Below are 27,571 nucleotides of genomic sequence, written 5' to 3'. Positions count from 1 at the left end.
ATTAATTCTAGCTTCACCATACACTCAAACTGTGAGGTTTATCTGCTTTTCTCATGGACCTGTAACACAATGCCCTGACAGTGACTTCACCGGTGTCCTGATCTTTATTAGAAACTGAGAGGAGACCAAGTTAATATAATTGATATCACAATTATCACAAAAACTAACAAACAGTCTGCTTTAAAACTAAGAAAAACAAGCTTCTATACTAACGTTACATTAAAAATGAACACGTGGCTGAACTAGCTTAGCCGCTATCTGCCGGCACACCACATTAGATTAAAATACTTACCCTTGTAGTTGTGCAGATAACTTCGATATGTAGAGTTTAAAGCCCTTGTCCCTCTTGCTTGTCGGAGCAGGGGACCAGGCATCAACAATGCGATGAACATCGCTGACGCAGTATTTTCGGAAGATTCTGGAGACATCGAGTAAAAAGACATTTTGGGCGACGCGCAAGTAAACCGGAAACAGATATGGCGACAGCGGAACTTCACAGTTCAGTCTTTGTCATGTGTTTTAGCAAAACATTTTTAACATTTATAATGCGTTTAGATTTTTTTTATTGCCTTTACAGGGACTTTAACACTTTCTTAAACATTTGTACAGGTCATAATTGCAAAACCTGTAAAAGGTAAAATAACAAAAAAATCGAGGTTGGAAAAAATGTAGACATAAACGAAATTTCAAGCAACTGTGAAACCAGAGGATAATTTCGCTTTTTCATTGAGTTTATCCTTCACGTCAAAACAGGGATTTTCATGTTAATGATAGATATCACCATGGTTGCAAATTAATAAAAAATAATTAAAGTATACCCGATATTTTGGCCATGTTGCCGATGTCTTTCACTGTTCACTGATAGTCAGGCATTGGTGAAAAGTCTAACTTCATCAATTTATTCTGCTAAATTGTTCATACCCTGTATTAAATATCTATTTTAAAACCTAATCAGAATCATAAAGATATTTATTGCCAAGTAAGTTTTACAAAAAGGAATTATTTTTGGTTTATTGGTGCATGTCTCAATGTGCATCAATCAAAGAAATGTAAACAATTTTCACCTGTGCATAAATAATTCAATATATTTTACATATATTACTGTATAATAGCTTCAGAGTTTCAAAGTAATTTAAATGTCATTTCCTAAACCTTACCTTATCATGGAATCAAGAGTCAAGAATCTGTTATAAACCCTAATGGCTTTGGAGCAAAAAATAATAATAGCCAACATGGCTGGTCGATTTTGAGAGTCTAAGCTGTCCTTGTATTTCAAAGCGGCTTGCTGCCGGCCGGCCGCGGTCGATTGCATCTCGCAAGAAATGGGAGTGACGAATTCAAACGTTTCAAACGTTTCATCCCCGCCAGTGGGACGCACCTATAGCCGACAGCTTGGGGACGGCGGTACTAGCCTGCTTTGACTGCACTGATTGGAGTGTTTTTGTGGCTGCAGCCACAGACCTGGATGAGCTCACAGATAATTTGACATCATATATCAGTTTCTGAAGGATATGTGCATCCCTACTAGGAAATTTGTATAATTCAATAATGATAAACCGTGGTTTACAGGAAAACTCAGACATAATGCCATAGAGGATGCTTACAGAAGTGGGGATAAAACATTGTACAACCAGGCCAAGAACACACATACTAAGGAGCCAACGATCCTGTATCTGTGTGGAAAGGCCTAAAAAGCATCACCAAGTACAAGACACCTCCCCCTCACTCTGTAGAGAGTCAACTAATGGCTGATGAACTGAATGTATTTTACTGCAGGTTTGAAAAGCCCAGTCTAACACCCCTCCCCGCTCTGATCACACACACACCAACACCTCATTGAACCCCTCTCCTGCTACTCAATTTGGAATTATGATTTGTGAAGTGGATGTGTGCCTGGCCTTTCGGAAACAAAAGACTAGGAAAGCTTCAGTCCAAGACGGTGTTTCACCTGCCTGTCTGAAAGTCTGCGCTGACCACACCCATCTTCACACAGATCTTCAATAGATCACTGGGGCAGTGTGAATTTCCCTGCTGCTTCAAAAGCTCCACCATCATTTCGGTCCCCCAAAAATATCCAAAATCACAGCACTTAATGACTACAGACATGTCGCTCTCATTTCTATGGTGTCATGAAGTCGTTTTTAGAGACTGGTTTTGGCCTACCTGAAGGACATCACTGGACCCCAGCTGGACCCCCTTCAGTTTGCTTACCAAGCAAACAGGTCTGTGGATGATGCTGTCAATATGGAACTGCATTATATCCTGCAATAACTCAACAGACCTGGGACTTATGCAAGGATCCTATTTGTAGACTTCTGTTCAGCCTTCAATACCATCATGCCTAACCTTCTTTCAACCAAACTGACCCAGCTCTCTGTGCCCACCCCATCTGTCAATGGATCACCAGCTTTCTGACAGATAGGCAGCAGCTAGTGATACTGGGTAAACTCCAGGGGCCCTCACTATTAGCACTTGTGCTCCTCAGGGATGCATTCTCTCTCCACTGCTCTTCTTCCTGTACACGAATGACTGCACTGCCAAAACACCCACTGTCAGTCTCCTGAAGTTTACAGACGACAACATGGTCATCTGCCTCATCTACAGTGGTGATGAGTCTCCATACAGACGGGATGTTGATCGGTTGGATATCTGGTGCGGTCACAACAACCTTGAGCTGAACACGCTCAAAACAGTGGAGATGGAAGATAGTAGACTTCAGGAGAAATCACCCCCCCGCACTCCTCCCCCTCACCATCCTGAACAGAACTGTGGCAACATTGAAGTCATTCAGGTTCCTGGCCTCTACCATCTCTCAGGACCTGAAGTGGGACACCCACATAGGCTCCATTTTGAAGAAGACTCAGCAGAGGTTGTAATTCCTTTGCCAGTTTAGGAAGTTCAACCTGCCACAGAAGCTGCTGACACAGTTCTACTCAGCCATCATTGAGTCTGTCCTGTGTACATCTATAACTGTCTGGTTTGGTTCAGCTACCAAATCAGACAGAAGGAAACTACAATGGACAGTCAGGACTGCTGAGAGGATTGTTGGTGCTCCCTTGCCCATCCTTCATGACCTGTACATCTCCAGAGTGAGGAAACGTGCTGGTAGAATCACTCTGGTCCCCACACACCCTGCCAACTCCCTCTCGCCAGCACTACAGAGAACTTGACGATTTTTACCCTCAGGCCATTTTCCTCATGAACATTTAAACCTCCTCAGGACTCCCCCATAGTGGAATAATGAAATATTTAATTCAATAACTGTATATACCCCCACATTGCACATACATTACCACTTGCACCTCTACATATGCCATTCTGTTATACTGTATGTCCTATTATTTGTATGTATAATTATACTCTTACCTTGTTTTATATTCTGTCTCACAGTAATGTTCTGTGTGAACTTGTTTCTCATATTGCACAAAAAAAAAGTCCTTGTTCACATGAGAACACTTGGCAATAAAACTCATTCTGATTCTGATTATATAGGCTACACACATTTGAGTACATGTCTCAGTTATTTATTCATAATTAAAAGAACAAGTAGAACAACTATTCATCTATACATATATTATCTATTCTATAACTTTAGTAAAATAGATGTAAATCTTTGAAATTATTTCATCAAATATTTTATAACCATGAAACCATAAATAAATTTTAAAAAAAATGAAAAATGAAAATTTGAATAGACCATCATGAATATTTAAAAGGTACAAGTTAAGCATATGTTGCTCAATAATTTCTAATTATTAATAATTTAAAATATCCCCTGTAAAAAAACTCTACTAAAACCTCTACTAACTCTACTTCAAATGTTGCATTATTTTCATGTGATCATGTTGCATCAATATTGTAATGTATCTAAATGTTTTACTCTGAGTTTGCTTTGAATTTTCTCATTGTATTCTCTGGAAATGCTCCAGTCTGGACCCAATGTTTTTCTTTTGTTTTGTTTTTTTGGTGAATATCTGCATATATTTAAGGCATTATAAGTATTACAATGTGTAAATACTTCAAATTATAATAATATATCTAGGATAAATAATATACCATTCTCTTTTATGACATATTACAGTATTTTTTCACATTAAAGCAGCTTATAAGAATTGTTATAAAAAATTATGTTGCAGTGACAAAAATCTTAATGGTACTATAATAGGTTTCCTTTTCTTTATGCATAAACTGTATATCATATAATACATACAGTATTATAAATATAGATTTTGGGGTCAAATATGACCCAGACATGTTCTTGACAGCCATTGTGAGATACATCTATTTCAACATATTAGAGTAACACATACTAGTGCAGGAAAAAAAAAAAAATGTTGTGGCTATAAACTGTACACTGTAGATAACTTAACTATAGGGTGGAGTGAACACAGTGGGCCAGTTGGTGTCTCTCTTACATCACAGATGTTGCAGTACCTCTAGGAGGAATTATGGGGATTTTGCCCGATTCAGCACATTGCACAGTGGAGACCACACCCTATGTTTCCTGCAGAGAGAAAAGCCTGTTAATGCCCTCTCCCAAACTTAATGTTGCCCCAGTTAGAACATGAATGTACAAGTCCAAGAAGGATGTGCCCTCTGTTACAGCACAGTAAATACACTTTTAACTTGTTGGGGAAAGGCCTAAGAATTTTTTTATACATAAATGAAAGAATGAAACATACTCTCGTGCCTCCTAAGAAATATAAGATTGTAAGTTCACTTAGCATGCATTAAACAATAGCTGCATTTATGGTTCTATTTGATTCTATAAGCTGTCACACATGCTGAGAAGACATTACCAATGCACGAAAGAGATCCATGGGATATGTTTAGAAGAAAGAAAAATACTGTTTAATACTGTTAAAAAAAATATATATATATATTGATTTAAGGATAATCAAACCCAAGGAGGATTGTTTTATTTTCCCCCAAACTGTCAAACCATCATTTTGCAAAACATTTTTATACAAATGCTCAGTCGACCCTCTTATGATCTTATGTTTCAGCATACACACTATCTTCACTCTACCCTTCCAGGCAGAGCAGGATTTTAAACGGCCCCACTAAGAAACCTTTGCCAAAAACATTACACACAAACCTTTTATTTCTCCCTCCCTTTTTTTTTTCCAAAAGCAACCCTTTATCTTTCCTCCTGCTTCTTTTATCACAGAACAACTCTGTGTTTAATTTGAAAAAGAAACAAAAAAGAACTGTTGGAAAGCAGTTGCTCTAAACACTCATCTCCCTCCCCACTTCATCTTCTTGCTGCATTGACTTTTCACACACTGATCCTGGACTATGGTTTATAAAACCGTTTGGGTAGAATGTCACTCAAGGAGATTGGTGTCAGAGCTGATAACGTACCAAAGTGATCGGAGACTGAGATCTCGCCACCTAATTATGGAGCCTCTTGCCCGACGTGCATCTGGAATGGAGTGATAAGAGGAATGTAGCTGATGGGAATAAAGCGTTATATCTCTCTCTCTGTCTGCTTAGATTCATGTTGGCTACTGGTTCCAAAAGCATTGGAGTAGGAAGGCAAGTGGGAGAGAGAAAAAGGAGAGAAATGGAGTAAAGGTAGCCATTTTCTTACGCATGTTTCATCACAGTGCAGAGATGAAAACAGGGTGTGTTATATGAAACTACCCTGACTCTTTTGGGTGTTTTTATAATTAACTTCAGTTTTATTGCTAGTCACCATGCACATAAGAGCTTATCAATCCAGCTATGGTGCCATACATCCACTGCATTTACTGGGGTCACCCCTCCAACACGATCATTTTTCATCTGAAACTACATACATCTGAAAACATATGTATCAGGCTCAGTTTGTATATAAATGGGCAATGACTGCATTGACAAGTATCAAACTAATGGCTCTATGCTAATGGCACTGTAAGATCTGCTATTAACATTAGCAATATTATTAAAATTAGATTTTTTACATTCTTAAGAAATGTAAGTGGTGCTTGCCCATGCACAACTCTCTGTTATTATGCTAGAGTGGTTGCAAGGGCCTTGCTATGCTGTTGCTAAGGTGTTTTTAGCATTTTGGTTGCTAGGGTGTTCTGGTTGGTGGCCAGGTGGTTGTTTACTGGCCCATGCCAAAATAGTCCATCTTCAAATTTGTCAGATATTTTGGTCCCAAGATATGACCCCATTTAATGTAAGTCTTGGAATTTTGGCATCCAGAATTGTTGGTATCCTGTTGCTAAGGCCACATCCACACTAATCCATATAGTTTAAAAACACATTGATTTTGCATTGATTTCACCTGACATCCACACTAGAATGTCGTTTTCGTCCATTGAAAACAGTCTTTGAAACTGCCCCCATAACCGCATACTGAGGTTTCAAACTTCAACTGATTAGTGTGGAGACATGGCCTAAGGTGTTCTGGGTGGTTGCTAAGGAATAGCTTTGTAGTTGCTAGTGTTGCTAGGTGGTTGTTTACTGGTGCAAGTCATAAGAGCCTACCATCAAGTTTCTATTATATTCTGGTTCCTATATGGGAACCTACCTTTAGAGTCCTACCTTTAATGTAAGTCTATGGGGCTTCTATTGAATCGGTCATTCAAATCAAATCAAAATCAAATCACTGTATTTTCACTCACCTGTTTACACAAGTGCAACAGTAGGTGAAAGTCTTGTGTGCAGTTCCGAGCAACATAGCATTCATGACAGTTATGAGACCTATACCCATTTACAATAAACATAATATTTACAAAACACAATTCACAAAACTAATATACACATAATTACACAATATACAAATAATAATATACAATGTACATTATACAATACACACAAAATAAAATACACAGTATACAATAAAAATAATATATATATAAATATGCAGTAAGGTTGTATAGTGGTTGTATTGACATTCAGGCTGTCGGTTGATAGTCAGCTGCCTGCGTGTTGTTCAGAGAAATATAATTTATGACCCTCCAGTTTGAGATTAATAAAGTGCAGTGCTGATATATGTTGATCGTGAGGGATCAAGAGTTCAAAAGTCTGACTGCTTGGGAGAAGAAGTTGTCATGAAGTCTGCTGGTGCGGGTCCTGATGCTGCGATACCGCCTGCCTGATGGTAGCAGTGAGAGCAGCTCATGACTCGGGTGGCTGGAGTCTCTGATGATCCTCCGAGCTTTTATCACACACACCTCCTGGTAAATATGTCCTGGAGGGAGGGAAGCTCACCTCTGATGATGTGTCTGGCTGTTCGCACCACACTTTGCAGGGCTTTGCGGTTGAGGGCGGTGATGATGCCGTACCAGGCAGTGATGCAGCCGGTCAGGATGCTCTCTACAGTGCTGGTGTAGAACAGTGTGAGGCTGTGGTGGTTCATTCCAAACTTCCTCAGCCATCTCAGGAAGAAGTGCTGGTTTGCCATCTTCGCAATGGCCTCAGTGATGTGGACACAGAGGAACTTAAAGCTTCAATAGCTTAGAAAATTAATAAAACAACTCCCATGATAAAGTCACATAATTTGAGGTATCAATCATGTCCGTAGTACAAATAGTGATGGACAAATTGCACAACTTAAAGAAATATAATTATTATAATATTTACATTTTAATATTATAATTTTTTTAGGTTTTAAATGCAGAAATGTGATTATAGGCAGGACCCCCCTAAAATATCATTAAAATATGTGTATTGTAAATAATATACTGATATATTCTTAAAATAATTGTTTAATAAATAAAATACAAATGCCAATGGGGCAACAACAAAAAAAAACATTGGTGTCTCCTTCAAAAATTGCTCTTGAGAATTGTTATGTTTATTGTCCCCCCAACATTTTGATGAAATGAATGTGATGCTTATTTGAATGTTTACCTTATCTGTAACACAGACTTTTAAGAAAGTAGGGACCAGTTGAAATTCATTTTTGTGGTTATTAACATTATGCCACAAATGATGTCGATTGAGCTTTACATGTAATGCACCCGGAATATTCCTTGAAAGAGATACTTAACCAAACATAAATAAATAAATCAGTCATCATTTACTCACCCTCATCTTGTTACAAACTTGTATGGTTTCTTTCATGGCAACCTCATTGTATGGAGAGAAAAAAATGTGAATGGTGACTGAGGCCATTAGTGGCATTTTCCATGTTCCATGGAAGAAAGAAAGTCATACAGGTTTGAAACAACATGAGGGTGAATAAATGAAGACAAAAAGTTATTTTTAAAAGTTATTATATTGGGGTGAACGTTCCCTTTAAATACTAAAACAATTTTTTTTTAACTAAATTACAGAGTTTGGTACAAATCTATAACTATAAGAGCAATGCTTAGGGATGCTTCCTGATAACTCCCCAAGCTGTTTATTTATTTTAGTGTGTAGCTACACATCCCTGTTACATAAATATGGAAAGAGGCAGTTTCACATGATGATGCAGCATGCCAGAAACATGTCATTTGGATGATGAGTAATCTGGACACTTGCCACCCTGCCTGTTATCAGCCCCTTGCTGCCTCTCTCCATGAAAACACACGTGATGGAAAAATGGCTACATTACAAACCACGTTCAGAAAACCTATTACACCTATAGGAGAATTCACTTAACTGAATAGCCAGAAATGAACGATTGTCAACGCTCTAGTACATCCTATTGGACTCTCCCGTCTTCCAACCTCCAGATCCTTCTTTCATGTTACAGGAAGGAATAAGCAGGAGTACCCTTAGCCAGCACAACATTCAACCTAGTGCTGGAACGCTGAAAGTGTTTTGGATTCGCTAACAAAGGCTTTCATTTCCTCTGTTTTTTCTGTTTGCTTAAGAACCTCTGGAAGGAAACTTCTCTCTTCCTGGCAGGGCCGTGTTTATCAGATCATGACACACAGGGCGTTGTGAAAACAAATGCAAATGACTTACAGCCTCCATCCACCCTGTATTATGAAACATTTTCATTACAGTGGAGACTTACATTTTCCTTTTTATTTTCTGCTAGATTATAGCAGTTATTATTATGTTTTATTTTTTTTTAAGCATATCCAATTTTTGACCCAGAGGTAATGGAAAAAAAAAGTTAATTATAAACAGATGCAGAGAAATATTTTGGGATTGGTTTTGATGGAAAAATAAACCTGAAACTTGTGTTTATACTGTGTGGAGATTATCAGAATTGAAAAAAATTGCAAGTGTCTTATCTAATCAGAGTCCTTAATCAAGTGTGTAAACATGTTATTACTTTTTCTGGATGTCTTCAGGGCACAACCAAGCAGAGACGTCCAGTAAGAGCACCTGCCAGGTTTTTGCTTTGCATATTTAATGTCCATTAGGTGACGCTGATGGACCACAGCACTAACATGTGGGATAACACATGAGTGAGCATTATTACTACCTCAAAGCTTCTTGATTTATGCCCAATAATTGAGTATTCTGAATAATAATGTACATTTTAATTTTATTCTACACAAAGCTATGCTCTTGCTCCTTTTTAAAGAATACATTTGTTTTACACAGAAAAAAAGAGAGGATGCATATTTTGTTCTCAATATTTATTGCCAATGTATTGTCTGACTGTGTCCTCCATCAATGCAGGTTATCCAGATCATAATAGATTATCAAAATAGCATCTCTTATAACATATGGTTCCTATCACCAAGGGCCTGCAGACATTGATCTTTGTTTGTAGAGCCTTTTATCAAAAGAGCTGTTGCCTGTTCACTGAAATAATGTGAAAGGTAACAACATATTGTCACATCAAAGCTAACATTGCCGTCCGCCCCACATACAGTGTGCATCTATAATGTTCCTGGCACACTACATTACTTTCTGCATCTAACCTGGACCCAATTACAGAAGCCCTGGAACAATTTCACAGAGCTTGTCTGGCTACTCAGCAGATAGAGTTGCCATGGGAGCCAGTGTGATTGAAAAAGTAAAATTACAGGCTGCCAAAAGGGAGAGAGGAAGAGAAAGACACAGATGAAAAAAAGAGCATTTCACAGCTTTGCAACATGCAAGTATCTTAGATAAGATGTAAGCAATTGTCCTCTCACCTTAGGCTAATCTGAAATATTAAAGGAAAATATGCACCCAAGCATACACTTTCTCAGATTCACAATGTTTTTCAGAAATGCAAAATGTGTATTTTATTATTTAAAGTAAATTATGTAGAAATTGAGGAGGCTTTAAGTCTTTATGCAGCAAAGATCAGTAAACATTAAAACAAACATGCTAATGATACAAAAATAATGTACTTTCAGTTTGACAGTAATCTAGAAATAAATTATTCTGCTAATTAATTCACATTATTCATTTTTATAGAGAGACCCTCAATTTCTACCAGTTAGTAACAAAACAAAATTCCACTCAAAATATGATTACTGGCAAAAGTAAGATTTAAATAAAACAATTTTATTATTCATTTATATATGCTAAAACTTTCCAAAGTATAAAATTACTTAAATTAATGCCATAGTAAATATAGTTACATTGTCATTTACCAAACTTATGAACTGTGTTTACCAAATTTCAATGAAACACTTCATTGTTATTCTGAATTCATAATATGTTATTTAAAGATTACTCATTTCAGAGATAGAACATTTACTGAAATAAGTTTTTAAGTTTTCTCCTATTAAAGGTAAGAGTGCTAATTTAAAGTAAAAGGACTTGTGGTGGTACAATGATGGTATCCGATGGTGATATGGTACTCCCATTATAATGTATGTTACCATATTCATGTACCATGGTAGTGCAAGGTACTTTTAAACACGATAGTACTCATCCAAAACCCTTTGTGATTCAAAATTGTGAGTTAAATTCTTAGTTCAGAGTCAACGAAAGTAAGCTTTAATGTTGAGAGATCAGACTGATCTCACAGTGAATTCGGAAACAGTGGCTAAATAAATTCGGTGTGTGCTTACCGAAATCCAAAGCATTGCCCCCAGTGGCCGAAGCATGAAGTATTTTTGATCTTAAGGGCAAGTGTGTGCTCCAGTTACTGAGAGAAATGCCCACAGAGTAATGCCAAAAGCTAGTTGTTTTAAGCTATAAATGTAATAATGTGAAGAGGAATGTACTGTATATTTTGTAAACTCTACCACCTAGCCCAAACCTAACCTAACCAAGCAACCTCCGAATCATGCTCATAATACCTTCCTGGTTTCAACGTGGGACGAGAACCTTGTTGACTCTCACACTGACAACATGACACGCTTTTAGTTGCGTCACAGGAGAACATATACTATACACATCGATGGGAGATGCCGCTTGTCAGTAATTCTGCATAATGGAGCTTATGTAAGGATAACGGAACATTCTGAATCAACAAGCCGACTTCCCATGTAATCATGTTGGACAGATACGTATGCATAAAGAGGAGGTGACCAATCAAAAAATAAGCAAACCAAAATGAAACACATGGCACACACACACACACACACACACACACACACACACACACACACACACACACACACACACACACTCGTGTTTGGTTTCCATGTTTTATGGGGACTTTCCATAGACATAATGGTTTTTATACTGTACAAACTTTATATTCTATCCCCTAAACCTAACCCTACCCCTAAACCTAAACCTCACAGAAAACTTTCTGCATTTTTACATTTTCAAAAAACATAATTTAGTATGATTTATAAGCTGTTTTCCTCATGGGGACCGACAAAATGTCCCCACAAGGTCAAAAATTTTGGGTTTTACTATCCTTATGGGGACATTTGGTCCCCACAAAGTGATAAATACACGCTCACACACACACACACACACACACACTCACACACACAATCTCAGGATTCAGCCATGCACACCTCACCACAGATCACATAGTTCAAAATGGTGAATGGTAAACAAAAGTATATGCAGTTTTAAAAAGCAGCAAGCTACGAGGCCTCATCAGTCCCTCAAAAGCATAACCACATCCACGCTGCCATGGCAACGGGCATAGGCCGATTAAAAACAATGTCTGCACAAATAACATAATGGGCCATAATCAACACACCGGGAAGCCAGGGGCTCTGCCTGTTGAAAGCGCACATCACCATAATGATGGCAGCTGGTAATCCTCAGTGTGTCTGAACATTTTCTCACCTAATCTGTGATTTTATGACAGATCGAAGGAAAGAGAGAGAGACAGAGAGATGCAGAAAGAATGACTGAAAGTCACAAGGTCTACTATTATCCCAACCACTGTGAAAACAAAAAGCAACATTTATGCTATCTCAAAAACTGGAATAGAGAATGTATGATTTTTCAAGCTTAAGTATTACATTTTGGCATGTAACTTGTCTCACACTGGTTGCGATATGCACATGAATGATGCCTCAAATTAAACTTTTTCTCTTGGCAGATAATCAAATTGGTAAAAAAAAATCCCTTAGACTTAGACTGAAGGAGGAACCTGAGACATATCTAAAGATGAGACTTGGAGGTGGGATCTTTTGACTTGGGTCAGTAAGTAACCATGTAGAAACCACCTAGAACGCAGTAGCAACCACCTTGCAATGCCCTATCAACCACCCAGAACACATAACAACTTGACTGGAGCACCCTGGCAACCACCAGCAACACCTAGCATTGTGGCATCTAGATTTGCATAAAGAAAATGTAAATACTCTTGTTATAGAATCAATACTGTATAGTTTCTAACAGTTTTCTGCCCATTTTATGGGCTTTTTGCTCTTGTAGTACAGTACAGTTGAGGTCCTTTAAGTACAAGAGCGCTTTGTGTATTGTGACACATATGCACTAACCACAGTATAATTTTGTTATGCATGATAGTGTCACAAAATAACCCCTCTACATGGTACAATGTGGAGGTAAGCTGTGATTTTTGCATTAGCAAACAGAAACATGCTATGTTGCTTGGGATGGCAGGAAATATACTTTTCCTGGCCACTACAGATACCAGCATCGCTCATGAGTGAACACAAGCGCAGAGATCACAGAGTTACTGGGGAAGAGTTTGGGTGATGGTACAAGACCGAGTAACGATATCATCATATCCCTCACTACTTAACTGAAAAAATAAAAGAAACAAATAAACAAAAGAACTCTATTCAGTGGCGACAGCACGGCCCACTGAATAGAGCGACCTTTGAGAAAGCTTACATTGTGTTGGAAAGTAGCACTCTGTGACATTTCAAACACTCTGCTGAGTATAAAGTGTCTGAAAGCTTAAACTGCAAAGTAGAGATATACACTTACTGGAGCTGAACAAAATATTAAACAGAGAGACTGGAATTTTTAAAGACAGAAAGTAAAACATATAAAGAACAGGCCAGCTGATAGGAAAGTGCACAATACATTATATGTGCCCTCACCTTGTGTATCAGCATAAAATGTCTATTTAACAGGATGAAATACAGTTAATAAAGTTGGGAGTAGCAAGCTTCTTTATAAATCTTAAAACTATCTGCAGACAGACAGACAGACAGACAGACAGACAGACAGACAGACAGACAGACAGACAGACAGACAGACAGACAGACAGACAGACAGACAGATAGATAGATAGATAGATAGATAGATAGATAGATAGATAGATAGATAGATAGATAGATACGGCTAGGACAATAGTAGGACGGTCCTGGAAAAAAGTGTCCTATATAATACACCCCAACTATAACCCTAACATTGAACTAACCCTAAAATCAGAGGTAAATGATACAAAAGGTTGATGCAAGCTGATATGACCCAGCTCTATGCTTAACGCTAAAAACCTCTGAGCAGACACTGTATTTTTCCACACCGGTTCCAGTGATCTGCTGCCTCCTTTCCGATTGCAAATCAGTTAGAATGAAATGAAAGATCGGTTAATAACTTTCTTATGATATTATATTACAAATGTTGCAATTTTACCAGATCTCTCAAGAAGAAAAAAGGGACCTGGTCTGGAACAACAAGCTCAACTTAAACGACATGACTCAACCAAAATAAGTGATAATAAGCCATTCATCTTGTTTTCTCATGTGAGAGAATTATCGGCATGGAAATCATAACAAGCAAAGCATACAGTAGCCTATATAAAATAATGTATTTTCAATAAATGTACACTTAATATTAAATATATCCCCAAAAATATTTAAAATGTAAAAAAAATAATTTGGCCATCTAAAATACAAGTAATAGCACAAGTCTTTCTCTCCTGCATGCATGCACACTTTGCTGGGTATGTTTGTACCAAACGTCATCTTATGCGGGTCAAATTATTATATTTTTAACATTTCATAATTATTACATTTTTTTTTATTATTTGTTTTAAATACAGATCTGCTTGTCGTTCAGTACCCGGCAGCAACAAACCTATTAATGCATCATATCTTACATTAATTTGAAGAATTGGTAACAACTGAGAAATGCACTTTTTACCTCAATATTTTTCCCTGTATCTGGATTAATGGTGTATACGTAGCAATTATAAATAGTTGTCAAAATGTTCTTCACCATGTCGCAGAGGGCTACATCCGTAACGTATATTAAGGCAAATAAATGTGTGACTGTGTGATGCAGCAGTTTCCTTCAGAATCAATACACATGCTTATGTTCAACTAAAGATGGAAACCTAATTTTTTTGGCTAAAAATTATCTAAATTAACTAAATTATCCTACCCTACAGTTGGATTTCTCACTTACAATACTATATCAAATTCACTGTTAAAATAAACGACTACTTGCCACAAACACGTAGCCTATTCGTTGAAAATCTGCACACAATTTGCACCCATAAAACAGTGAACCGTCAGAAGAATTGAAAGAACCATTTCAATTTCATTGTCCTTTTAATTGAAAAATCTAGATTTCATTGAATTGCACATTCAGCATCAGGGTTACTTTTGAAATGTATTCCAATACACATTACAGAATACATGATGTTAAATGTAATTTGTAATAAATTCTGTTAGATTACTCAAGGTCAGTAATGTATTCTAAATACTTTGGATTACTTCTTCATCACTGGTAGATTTTTTTCACTTCTTTTGACTATAAAAACTCTACAGTAGGACAAAATACACAAAAAATGCATTCCCTGAAAAACATAAATATCTTATGCAGTGTTGTTTCTAAAACAAAGATAAATCAAATTGATTTGTTTTAATGATTTTTAGATATTTTTACAGGAAAGCAATACAAAAATTATTATCAAGAATATGATTTTTGTCCTAATATCAAAGGTCTTACAAGAAAGCTTGAATTTTCTTGATAAAAAAAATATGACCGAGTCTGGTAACATGTGTATGTAAAATGGATAGAAATAGCATTTTAGCTTAGCGTAAAGCTGACAATTTATTTTAAGGTTTATTTCTATTTCTTCTGCTTGAAACTTACTTCAAATTTACTTCTCTGTCTGCTCGTATGAATGTAAAAGTTCATATGAAAATGTTTCACCGCTGTTCAAATGCACATTGGATCACATCATTTATATGTATAAATATTTTTCATCTGAAAGGACTAAATATTAAATTAAACAAATGACAATGAAATGCAAAGTAATCTCTTCAGTAATCAAAACACTTTTTGAATGTAACTGTATTCTAATTACCAATGATTTAAATTGTAACTGTAGTGGAATACAGTTACTTATATTTTGTATTTTATATACATAATCCCGTTACATGTATTCTGTTACTACCCAACCCTGCTAATGAATAGCTAATGAATAAATAGGTTGCATTTCACTTTGCAGAATGGAATACCTAAAATCCCACTTCTATTTTAACTGACACTTTGTATTCCCAAGCTGTCGATTCTGCCAAACCACCGCGCTGAAATCTTGTCTCTGATCAGCTCACCTCAAAGGACTCAGAGCAGCTGTTCAGACAACACTCTGTGTGTTCTTTATACCACAAAGCAAGGGCAAAAAGCTAAACCCGCTAATGGTGCAGAAACCCCACGCCAGCAGTCAACAGCAAGGGCAGTCAAGATAAAGTAGACCAAATCACAATCAAGACGCCACATGCTTTTATTTTCTTTTGCCAGTGAGAAACACAGCAACTTAATTTAAATGAAATTATAATATGAAATCAAGGGAGGTGATAGTACTGGCATGACTGCTGTGTTCAATGTTCAGTAACAGTGTTGATTTTGGTTAAGTGATCATGTTTGGAAGCACTAGAGGGAGTGTTTCGCTAAGAGAATGAGGGTACAGGCCTGTTCCCATAGCCACTGTCCTGCATCTCAATGCGACTGCTGCAGTAATTATTGGTAATAGCAGTGATTATAGAAATGACACAGCAAACACAATTTTGTCACAATTTGCAAAGCTAGTGTTCCCTAATTAGCTGACAAAATGAGGGCTTTTGAAGGTAAACCATATTTTCTCTTTGTCTTGAGGATAAATAATTGTACCCAAGAAAATTTTAACACCCATTCAATAGGTACATAGGCATAAAATACAATGTGCTGATCCACCTTTCAAAAAAATAAAAAAATTAATCTGATGGGATCAGATGGTACTTTGATGTACAGTATACCATTTTATATTTAATATGATAACATGACATTTACATAGACTTCGTAATTCAAAGTGTGTGTGTGTTGGGGGGGTGGGGGGGGGGGTTGTCCTGGGTGTTTAAGTCATAAAAACAATGGCCCTCTTTGGTCCTGACTAAAAATGTTAAATGCAATAAAGGCCCAAAATATTTATCATTTTTGGTTTGAAAAGATACATGGTTTTTTTACTTCACACACTTTTAAAAAAAAAGCTTGCATGATAACTACATTCATTAAATTCCCTCTATATTCCTTTACAATATACAAACATTTGACATAGCCACAAGACATAGGTTACACATAATGCGTGTTCGCTGGGCATTGAGGGAGCATGTCCGGCACTGAATCAGATGACCAGTGGGAGAGCGAGATAAAGGAAGGCCAGAGACGCCAGTTCTTGAGAGAGAGACGCACGGGCCGTGCTGCATGTGTGTTTGTTTTATGTTGTTTTAAAGTTGAGTTTTACCATTAAACTTTACTTTGACTGTTCAGCAAGTTCCCGCCTCCTACTTGCCCAACCATTACCTGTTACACCTTATTTGTGTAGTTAAATCCGTTATCATGACAAAGTAGCAATGGTATACCCTGTAAATGCCGTAACGTCACAAAATCCCTGACTTTATCACACTTAAATAATGTTAAGTAGTATAATAGTTTTGCTATACTTTTGAAACTGTTTGTATCTATGGACTGGTCCCATTCATTTAATTCCAAGTACTTTATGGTGTAACTGCAATTTTTCTTTCTTTCTCTCTTTTTTTTGACTTATAGATGAGGAATGTTTAATTATTATATTTTGGTTACCTTGTATTGGACCAGGAACATTGCTTTAAGTCCAAGATTCCAAACTCCAGAACTTTGCTGCTAGTAGAAACAGAGACTAATTAGTAGCGACAGGCCATTTCTATTCAAATTAATGGGAGGAATCGGAACGCCCAACCAAGAGGCTCTAGCGCCCAACGATCAACGGATTTATAAAGGAAGTCCCACCTTACAGGTAAAAGAGCCAATCACCTTTTAGATACAGGCATCGCCTGTCAATCATCTTGAGAATGCACATTAGCTAAACAAGCTGGGACATTTTTTTTAGCGTAATCTGAGGTAAAGCACAATTTATGATACCAACGTTGTAAGATTTTACTGCTGATTTGAAATATGTTCTTTAATCGAAATCTTGACAAACTGTTTTTGAGAATTCTGTGTTCCCCCATTCAAATAGACAGGAGCTGTAATGACATGACTGGAAATAGTATCCCGGGAGATTCCACAGATGGCCACCAGTGGACTGACTTGCTAGAAAGACCCAAAATAGATAATGACACATTTATTTAGACACAGCTCTTTACCTCAAATAATATTACTTAGTAATATCACTATGAATTCCAAAGCATTTTTTTTACTGAAGTTGGTCCCCATTAAAGCAATAGTTCACCCAAACATTTTTATACTGTCATCATTTACTCACCATCATGCCAAGCAGGTGAATATGTCTTTCTTCTGCTGAATCCAAATGAATATTTTTAGAAGAAATTCTCATCTCTGTTGGTCCATTCAATGCAAGTAAACAGAGGCTAAAACTTTGAAGCTCAAGAAAACACATAAAGGCATAATAAAAGTAAACAGTACGACTCCAGCGCTTCAATCCACGTCTTCAGAAGTCCTATTTAACTTTAAATGTCCACTTTCACTTCCACATTCTACTTTTTATTTTCGATTTGCCTTCTTCGTACATATTGCCACCTACTGGGCAGGGAGGATAATTTATGGTAAAACAAAAGACAAATAATGATCTGTTTCACACCCGCACCTATAATATTGCTTCTGGAGACATGGATTTATCCACTGGAGTTGTATGGATTTCTTTTATGCTGGCTTTATGTGAATTTGGAGCTTAACATTTCTGGTTACCATGCACGTGTATTTAATGTACCAACAGATCCGAGAAGTTTTTTTAAATCTTTGTTTGTGTTTGGCAGAAGAAAGTCATACGTATCTGGGATGGTATGAGGGTGAGTAAATGATGAGATGAATTTCATTTTTACCAACTATGCCTTTAAAACTCTGCTATTATAGTGTACTATGGTACTTTTATGGAAGACCTACTTTTTATTAGTGCATGCACATGTCATGTCCCCCAATACATCTGCCACATTCAAACAATTGTATGCAGCCATATTGAACAAAATAATTCACTTCAAGCTGCATATTCTTTTCATACTTCACCTTGTAATGTAAACACTCCAGGTACATTTCTTTCTTTCAATAGATAAAGGTTTCCTGCAAATGGAGTGCATTGTATCTCGCTTGATGATGGATGTGTGACTGACTTTAAGACAGAGCTGTTATGGGCCGCGCAGGTCTCACACCCCCTTCTCAGTACCAGGCTGCCAGTGACTGTTCATGACAGAGTAATGGTAGGGATGCAGGAAAGCGTGAGGGCAACAGGCTAGAAACACAGCAGCAGAAGGAAGAGCAGATAAAGTGGCAGTAATAAAAATTATATGAGTACATATATCATTCTGACAGCATATAATTTTATCAGAGAGGGCAGGGCCTTTCTGCTTGCATTGAAATGGATGTGGTACCTAGAATGTGGCTGGCGTGCATAGAGGTGCTAGAAAAAGAAAATATAAAGAAGAGAGCATCCTCATCTTCATTTGACGTTAGCTCTGTCTACATACACGTTCTACGGAGGTGTGGGAGTTTAATAACATTTTACATAATGCTATGCTCAATGTCCTTTTGACTTATGTAGGAAACACTAGGATTTCACTTTTTGGGCACTTGTACAGCAACCCATTGTGCTGTTATACCCATTGAGACCAGGGGAATAATTCAGTTTCAGACAATTGAATTGAAATGCATTCTCATTAGATGTAATTATAGAGAAACTTGACTCAACACAAAAATAGGATAATCACCATCATGCAATTGGTGGAACTGTCTCAGTGGTATGTCCTTGTGTAAGTAGCAATTGGTTTGGTTAATGGAGACGTGTTTGTGTAGCTTTCTTAAAGGGCAAACTCGATGGAAAGGCCTTTCACTAAAAAGCAATTACTTTTTCTCTGTGCAACCAAACTCACGGTCATGCAAAAGGCAACAACAAAAAAAGGTCATCAATACAATGCCAAACTCATGAGACCACAGAAGTCTCAGAAGGACAGCTGAATTAGTATATACATTTTGTTTGTCACTTTACAAAGCTCTGAATATGCACATGCAGGGTAATATAGCTGTCATTATAACCATGGATGAACTTTTAGGGATTTCACACTTTTGTACAAGATGTAGTGCTTTTATTGTAACAAAGTTACAGTTAAGACAACAAAGTTTCAGTCTCATTGTAAAGTCTGGTACAGTTATAGCATGGTTCCAATCATGTATTATGGTATTAAGTGCCTTGGAGTGTCATGCAAATACCATGGTACATGAAAATGGTTTTAATTATTTACCATGATATTACAATTTTTTGACATGGCATGGTAATACCATGTTATTTCCACATGATACAATGCAATACCATGGTTGTTAAGACATGTACCACAGCTTTCTTTGAAGTACAATATAAATACTATGGTACAGAAATATGTACCGTAATTTCCGGACTATAAGCCGCAACTTTTTCCCCACGCTTTGAACCTCGCGGCTTATACAATGACGCGGCTAATATATGGATTTTTGGCAGCGTGAAGCTTTCATTAGACCAATGAAATTGCCAAACGGATTAAGGTCAAAACAACTTTTTTTGTTTACTGTTTAGATTAAATCGAGCGTGCTCAAACTTCCCATCATTCTGATTACGGTAGTCATTTTGTCACCCTCAAGACACGGAGAAATGCATATGATGCTGCTTTCAAGTTAAAGGCGATTGATCTGGCTGTTGGAAAAGCAAATAGAGCTGCTGCACGGGAGCTTGGTCTTAATGAGTCGATGATAAGACGTTGGAAACAGCAGCGTGAGGAATTGACTCAGTGCAAAAAGACAACTAATCTGAGGCTATTCAACTCCGACACCGAAAGAGATGACTTCAGTGGTTTCAGTGCACAGGACGAGGAAGATAGTGACCAATGACTTTCTTGGTAGGCTACTGTTTACTGCAAATGTTTTATTACAAGCCGTGTGTGGCAGCGGGCGTGGTCAAGCGCCGTCCGGAGAGAAAAGCTGTAAGGCGCTTACACCTGAGCTAAATTATGTCTAACACCGGTGTCTAATTTCAAGTGCCCTGCTTCACGTGTCCTTCTTGGGAAAACTGTCACACGGTAACAAATTAGACACCGGTGTTAGACATAATTTAGCTCAGGTGTAAGCTCTTACCGCTTTCTCTCCGGACGGCGCTTGACCACGCCCGCTGCCACACCGTGTTTCGTTAAAGCCTATTTATTTTTGTTACAAGCCGTGTTTCGTTAAAGCCTGAGTAAAGTTTCAATGTACCGGTAGGCACCTGCGGCTTATAGACAGGTGCGGCTTATTTATGTTTAAAATAATATTTTATTTAAAAATCGGCTTATATTCAGGTGCGCTCAATAGTCCGGAAATTACGGTAATCATTCAGTGCCATGGTAGCCTATATATCAAAAGTACTATGTTATACCATATTTATTTGAACATTACACCATGGTAATTACTTTAACCCAATTTTTATCACTCAGCTGTAAATAGTAGCCATGTTGGTTGAGGTATCAAATCTTTCTGCACGGTTAGAGAGGCATTGGAGTCTGTGCTGAGGTAACTAAGGAAAGTATTACTCAATTGAACTTCAAAGCCTCTGGCTGTGGCCACCCAGGGGGTATCTCTGAGCGCACACCACTTTTACCTCGTTCAAACAGTACCACTATGATCAAATAGAGGCCGATATAAAGCTACTGGGCATTTACGTTTTTACAGCATGTAAAAGACCAGAAACATTAATCTTAGAAGTCTATGATGCAGACATGAACGGCCCCTAGTGTGTTCTGCCACAATGGCCGTGTCAACCTGGGTCCCTCAGGGAACTTGTCATATGAAATTTTAAACTGGTGCTGACATGTGGTGACACCGCTTGACCAGATTAAAAAGATTATACGCCGTCTCCCTGGTTTTCCTCTGAAGGTCAGGTCTGTTTAGTGTTACAGCCCTGGGTGAGCAAACATGGCAGCCAACCTTAAATCAACAGACGAGAGCCTGGCAAATTGTCACGATTCACAACAGACTGGGCTGAATGTCACAGCTGTTGAACAGACTAAGAATCATTGTGCGTGGATTTGGTCATGACAGGGTAAAATGAAAAACTACGCTTTAAGCAAAGCTGACTTGACGTGGCACGTAACTTAAGTGGCCATGCATTTTCAGCACCTGCTTGGAAAGAGCACAGTCATAATCTGCGAAGTGATCCCCAAACTGTTTTAAAGTAAACATGCAATAACAACTGTCTTTACTTTCTTTATAATGTTCCTGGATGTATTGAGAATGATTTGTTAATCTATGTTATTCCAAAGGAATATAATACCTTGCTTTGACACTGAAACAACTTTCCTTTTCGTCAGATGTCACCGAGCCCTCTCATTTAATCCCTCCCCTTCTGTCATATATGGACCACTTTTCATGATCCAATCAATTCCTAATTGATAAACTCAAACTCTGTCCTTTCTTCTCATTGAATATCCCATTTCAGTTGAAAACACATTACCTTTACAAAAATATTTTGTGAATGCTGTTTCATGTTGACTTTAATAATAATGCTTTAATTCATATTTACACTCTTAAAGGTATAGTTCACCCAAAAATGAAAATTCTCTCATAATTTACTCACTCTCATGCTGTCACGATTGACGGTGAAGGCAGACACGGGATGAGGATCTACTAGCAGCGATGATTTTTATTAAATAAAAAGGCAACACGAAAAAACACAAACAAAGGAAACATCCACGATGGGAAAAGGTAAAACAAAACACGGAGGTATACAAAGGGTTAACAAAACACGGAAGGCTTACAGAAGGGATATCGGGGAATAACCAAGACAGAGAGCACGGGTAACACATGCCACCCCAGATGTGTATGACTTTCTTTCTTCGGTAGAACACAAACAAGAATATCTAGATATTTAGAAGAATATTCAGTGGAAGTGAATGGTGACCAAAACTTTGAAGGTCCAAAATGCAGCATAAAATAATCCATACAGCTCCAGTGGTTTAATTCATGTCTTCAGAAGCTATATGATAGGTGTGAATATGACTCAGATCAATATTTACTATAAATTCTCCCCCCTGCCTAGTAGGTGGCGATATGCATAAAGTGAAAATGCAAATCGTCAAAAACAAAAGAAGAAAGGGAACGTGGAGGTTTCTAGTAAAAAAAGGATGTGAATATAGATCTGTTTCTCACCCACACCTCTCATATCACTTCTGAAGACATGGATTAAACCCCTGGAGTCCTACTGATTACTTTTATGCTGCCTGTATGTCCCTTTTGGAGCTTCAAAGTTCTGACCACCATTCGTTTGAATTGTGAGAACCTACAGAGATGAAATATTTTCCTAAAACTCTTTGTTTGTATTCAGCAAAAGAAAGAAAGTCATACACATCTGGGATGGCATAAGGGTGAGTAAATTAGAGAAAATGAAAATTCTGTCATAATTTTCTCACCCTTATGTTGTTCCAAACTCATATGACTTCCTTTCTTCTGTTGAACACTACGAGAGATGTTAGGCAGAATGTTCGTCTCACTTTTAGTGCATTTTATTTCCACACAATGAAAATGAATGGTGACAGAGGCTTACATTTGCCTAACATCTCCCTTTGAGTTCCATGGAAGAAAAATGTGTCATACAAGTTGGAACAACATGAGGGAAACGATGACAGAATTCTCATTTTTGGGTGAACTATTCCATTTAAGCTAAAGAAAATAATTCACAAATGTCCACAGAGAACACAAAAGAATGTTAACAAACACACTCATAGCCTGATTAACTTGTCCTCTTCTTATTTTTTTGAGGTTCTTCCTCTTCTTCTGATTTTGGATAGCTGTCTGTTGACGTGTCTGCTGCCCCACTCAGGGTCTCTGTACTTGGGAAAGTCTGACCGGAACCCAGTACTTGTCTAATTGTCACGTTAACCCCAGATGTTTGCAAGTACCAGGAGCAAACCTCCCTGTCCTCTTCAGACACACTTTGGATGATGTCATCATCACTTTGTGCCTCCCTCTCTAGTCTCTGGCCCAGGCAGGGTGGCAAATCGTTTCCAGCAGGTGCAGGAATGATGCAGGGTACTGCGTGATACAGCAAGTGGCTGGCTCCTGACATCACCCTTATGTCACCACTGTGCATGAACATGGCAGTGGGGCAGACCTCCCGCTTTGCCCCACCCAAAAGGAATACAGCAGTCTGCCCAAAACTAACATCAAATGGGACAATGGCAAAAGAGTCAGTGATGGCATTACTCAATTTAGATATTACATTTGAATGGATAAGATGCAGGTATTTTCTATTTTTATTTTATTTATTAATTAATTTACTATATATACACAATTAAAGGTATAGCTCACCCCAAAATGAATATTCAGTCATAATTTACTCAACCTCATGTTGTTCCAAACCTGTATAACTTACTTTCTTCCACGGAACACAAAAATTGTACAATCAACATTGACAATTACACTTGAATCATTCTGATGTGATTGAAGCCAGTATGAGTAGGTGTGCAAAGAGTAACAAATATCAGATTGGGAACGTGGAAGCTCCTTGGGGAAGGGAGTGTAGTAGTCTGGGGTGTAAGTCTGCAAGAACATTTTATATTTCAAATTAGTATGCCTAATTATAGTAAAAAGTAAAAAAAAATGCATGCCTCTCATTACAGGACGCAAGTAAAAACATATTTAGCAGACTTTTTCCCCTAAAACAACTTACAGCATGCATATAATAGGGACAGGTAACTTGTGGTTAAGTGCCTTGCTTAAGGGCACAACAGTTATAAACAATAGCTAAAAGATGTTTCTATATTGTGCAATGTAGTACAGCTGGAATGCTGTATTGACCAATCAGCATCAAGGACCGGAACTATCCTTTTCATAATTTTCTCATTGGCTTTCACAGTAGGTTGTCAGCAGTGAGCTGTGAAAGTGTAATCAATGGGCAATCATATCAGTACAGCTTCTCCAAAAAGCTGAATTAGTGAACAGTACATCTGATCTGAGTGGAGTAAACGACTCAGCCTTCAGTTTTATTTAAAAGGAGGGGAAAAGAGTCTCTGCTTAAAATTCACTGATTGCCTTCAGACATTTGGCGGTGTCAAACCAACATCAGAGCTAATGAATCTGGTGTGCACCTCCTGACTGATTTAACAGGACAGAAGACTAAACACTTTTATGTAATTAGCATATAAACGAGACAGGCAGGCATCAAGCCTGTACAATTAGAGATGAAATGTCCTGAGAGGAGCAAATAATGCTAATAAGATGCTGGGCATTGTGATCTCTCTCTCTCTTTCTCTCTCTTGCTTCGAGCAAAACAAGCTACAAAAGGCTTCATGGCAAAACTCAAACAAGCTTTTTTCCTTAAAGCTTTCCATTTCCATGTTTGTAGATATGCATTGTTTGTTGATATTACATTTAATTAATTTTAGTTATATATTGTATTAATAAATGTAAATGTTTTATATAATATTAACATTATATCTAATGCTACTAATAATATTTAAGGAATAGTTCACCCAAAAATGAAAATTCTCTCATCATTTACTCCCAGATGTGTTTGACTTTTTCTTCTGCTAAGATTTTTAGAAGAATATTTCATCTCCGTTGGTCCATTCAATGCAAGTTAAGGTTGGTCAGAACTTTGAAGCTCAAAAAGCACATAAAGGCAGCATAAAAGTCATCCATATGACTCCAGTGGTTAAGTCTTCAGAAACGATATTATATGTGTCTGTGAGAAACAAATCATTATTTAAGTCCTTTTTACTATTAATGTCCACTTTCAATTTATACACTCTTCTTTTGTTTGTGGCAATTAACATTCTTTGTGCATATTTCCCCCTACTAGGCAGGGAGGGAGTGCAGTAAAGACAAAATATACTTAAATTCAAGATCTATTCTCTAAAAGCAAGTATAAATATCTTATATGCTGCTTCTCAGGTGAAAGCATCTTTCTTAAAGGATTTTTAGATATTTTTTTATATTTGTATTTTTAATATTATATTCAACATTCTCAGATAACAATTTTCTCTTCTGCAGTATAGCTGCTAAAGTAAATGTATGTTGTTTTAAAGGAGTTTTAGATATTTATATTGGAAAACAAGCCAAAACAAAAACAAATCAAAAACATATTTTATTTCAGTGTATAATGGGGCAAAGACTACCCTCTCTCACCTTTCTGTTAACTTCAATCCATCTTTAACTCACAAAAAAACAAACTCTCTTGTATTAATAAAGCTGCGTATTGTCAATTTTCTTCACAATAAGAAATGCACAGTGACATATATATTATGATACAACAAGTCGCGAGTCATCACGTTATAATCTAGCTGCAGCAAGTGTGTGCTCGAGGGATGAGCATCCCTTGACAGAGTGTGCATCAGCTGGGTGCAGTTTCAATATATTATCGAGTGGTGGTGGTGGTGTAGTGGTCTAAACCACATAACTGGAAAACTGGTAATCAGAAGGTCACTGGTTTGATCCCCACAACCACCACCATTGTGTCCTTGAGCAAGGCACTTAACTCCATTTTGCTCCGGGGGGATTGTCCCTGTAATAAGTGCACTGTAAGTCACTTTGGATAAAAGTGTCTGTCAAATGCATAAATAGAAATATAAATGTAATAACAGGATAATACAGTAAATACTGCAAAATAACTAATCTTGTAGATGTTTATTTTGCAATAATGACAAGATAACTGTAAATAATCCCTTACATTTTATTTACTTTTATACAATGGTCGTATTTAGACATATAAAACAGCCAAAGCATGTAATAAACACAAATAAAGTGAGAGACTGCAGTGCCTTGGAGTTCCAATCATAGTGGTATCTAAGAGTTACCCAGTGCAGTTTTTCTAGCAGAGTCTTGGGCTCTCTTTTCTCTCGTTTCCTCGTGTAATAACTCACAGATCCATTCAGTTAAGGCACAGTGTATGATGGACCAGGTACAGTGCATTAGCACAAACCTTTAACACAACGGTTTAGTGATAAAGCGGGTCTAATATACTGTATTCCTCAAATCTATCAACTCAGACAAAGTTAAATTACCATCAGAAATCTTTAGCCACAAAAAAATTGTCTTTGGGGATTCACAACATCTAAATCAGAGTGGAATACAAATGTTTAACCCAATGCACACTATTAATTAAAAAAATTATGTAATAAACAGTGTTACTAAATTAAACCCAGCTCCAGACTAAAGACAATATCAAAACATGCCAGTAAATACCATACAATAGCAAATATCCAGAATAACTTAAAATAAATTCTCTTTGTATATTTTTCACAGAGAATTTCATGTGAATAAAGAAATACTCAAGTATTGGCTAATAAATTGCTTTATTGAAATGTTATTCATAGAATAAATAAAACGATATTATTATTCAAATTGTCTAATTACATAAAATGTATGTTGTTTTTTTTTTTTTTTATCCCATTTTACTAAAATGCCAACGCATGTCATCGATGACTTACCGAATAGCATTTATGCTTCTTTCCCAGATGTTCTCTGTCTCTGCAGATGATGCATGTCCAGGTTACACACGTTGGGTTTCTGTGGATAGCTCTTCAGACACTGCTTAACCCAGTACTGCTGAGATCCCGGCTGGAATGGATTGGATATGAAGATAAACCCTATGATTCAATGATAATATAGTTAATGCAATTCCATCTAAGATTAAAGGAAAAACAAAGAGTTTCCCCATAACACAATGTTAAGAAACAAGATAAAGACTTATAGGGCTTAAACAGTGTTCTGTTCCGTTTTTCCTGACATATTTAACTGTCAAAGCTTCAGCAATAATAAAGCTTCATTGCTGAAGAGGCAATACTTATGCAATACAGCAGTTCTTGACCATACTGTCATTAACATAAAAAGCTATTGCTAGTCTGCCACTAAATTAAGTAAATCTATAAAATGCATCCCTGTTTTCTGT

At 37.2% G+C, this 27,571-nt stretch overlaps 1 long non-coding RNA gene across 1 annotated transcript in view; it reads right to left on the bottom strand.

Annotated features, from left to right (window-relative positions):
- Nucleotides 1-27,571, bottom strand: part of LOC127662556 (uncharacterized) — a 31,465-nt gene that overhangs the window by 2,943 nt on the left and 951 nt on the right. The window contains exons 2-3 of the long non-coding RNA XR_007972899.1: nt 27,111-27,269; nt 4,435-4,504 (exon numbers count right to left, since the gene is read on the bottom strand). This is a non-coding gene — a long non-coding RNA (uncharacterized LOC127662556). The remainder of the gene's footprint in view (nt 1-4,434; nt 4,505-27,110; nt 27,270-27,571) is intronic.

This window comes from Xyrauchen texanus, chromosome 22 (assembly GCF_025860055.1).
Source record: "Xyrauchen texanus isolate HMW12.3.18 chromosome 22, RBS_HiC_50CHRs, whole genome shotgun sequence".
In the NCBI taxonomy this organism is placed as follows: domain Eukaryota; kingdom Metazoa; phylum Chordata; class Actinopteri; order Cypriniformes; family Catostomidae; genus Xyrauchen; species Xyrauchen texanus.
This window is presented reverse-complemented; position numbering and strand designations above follow the sequence as displayed.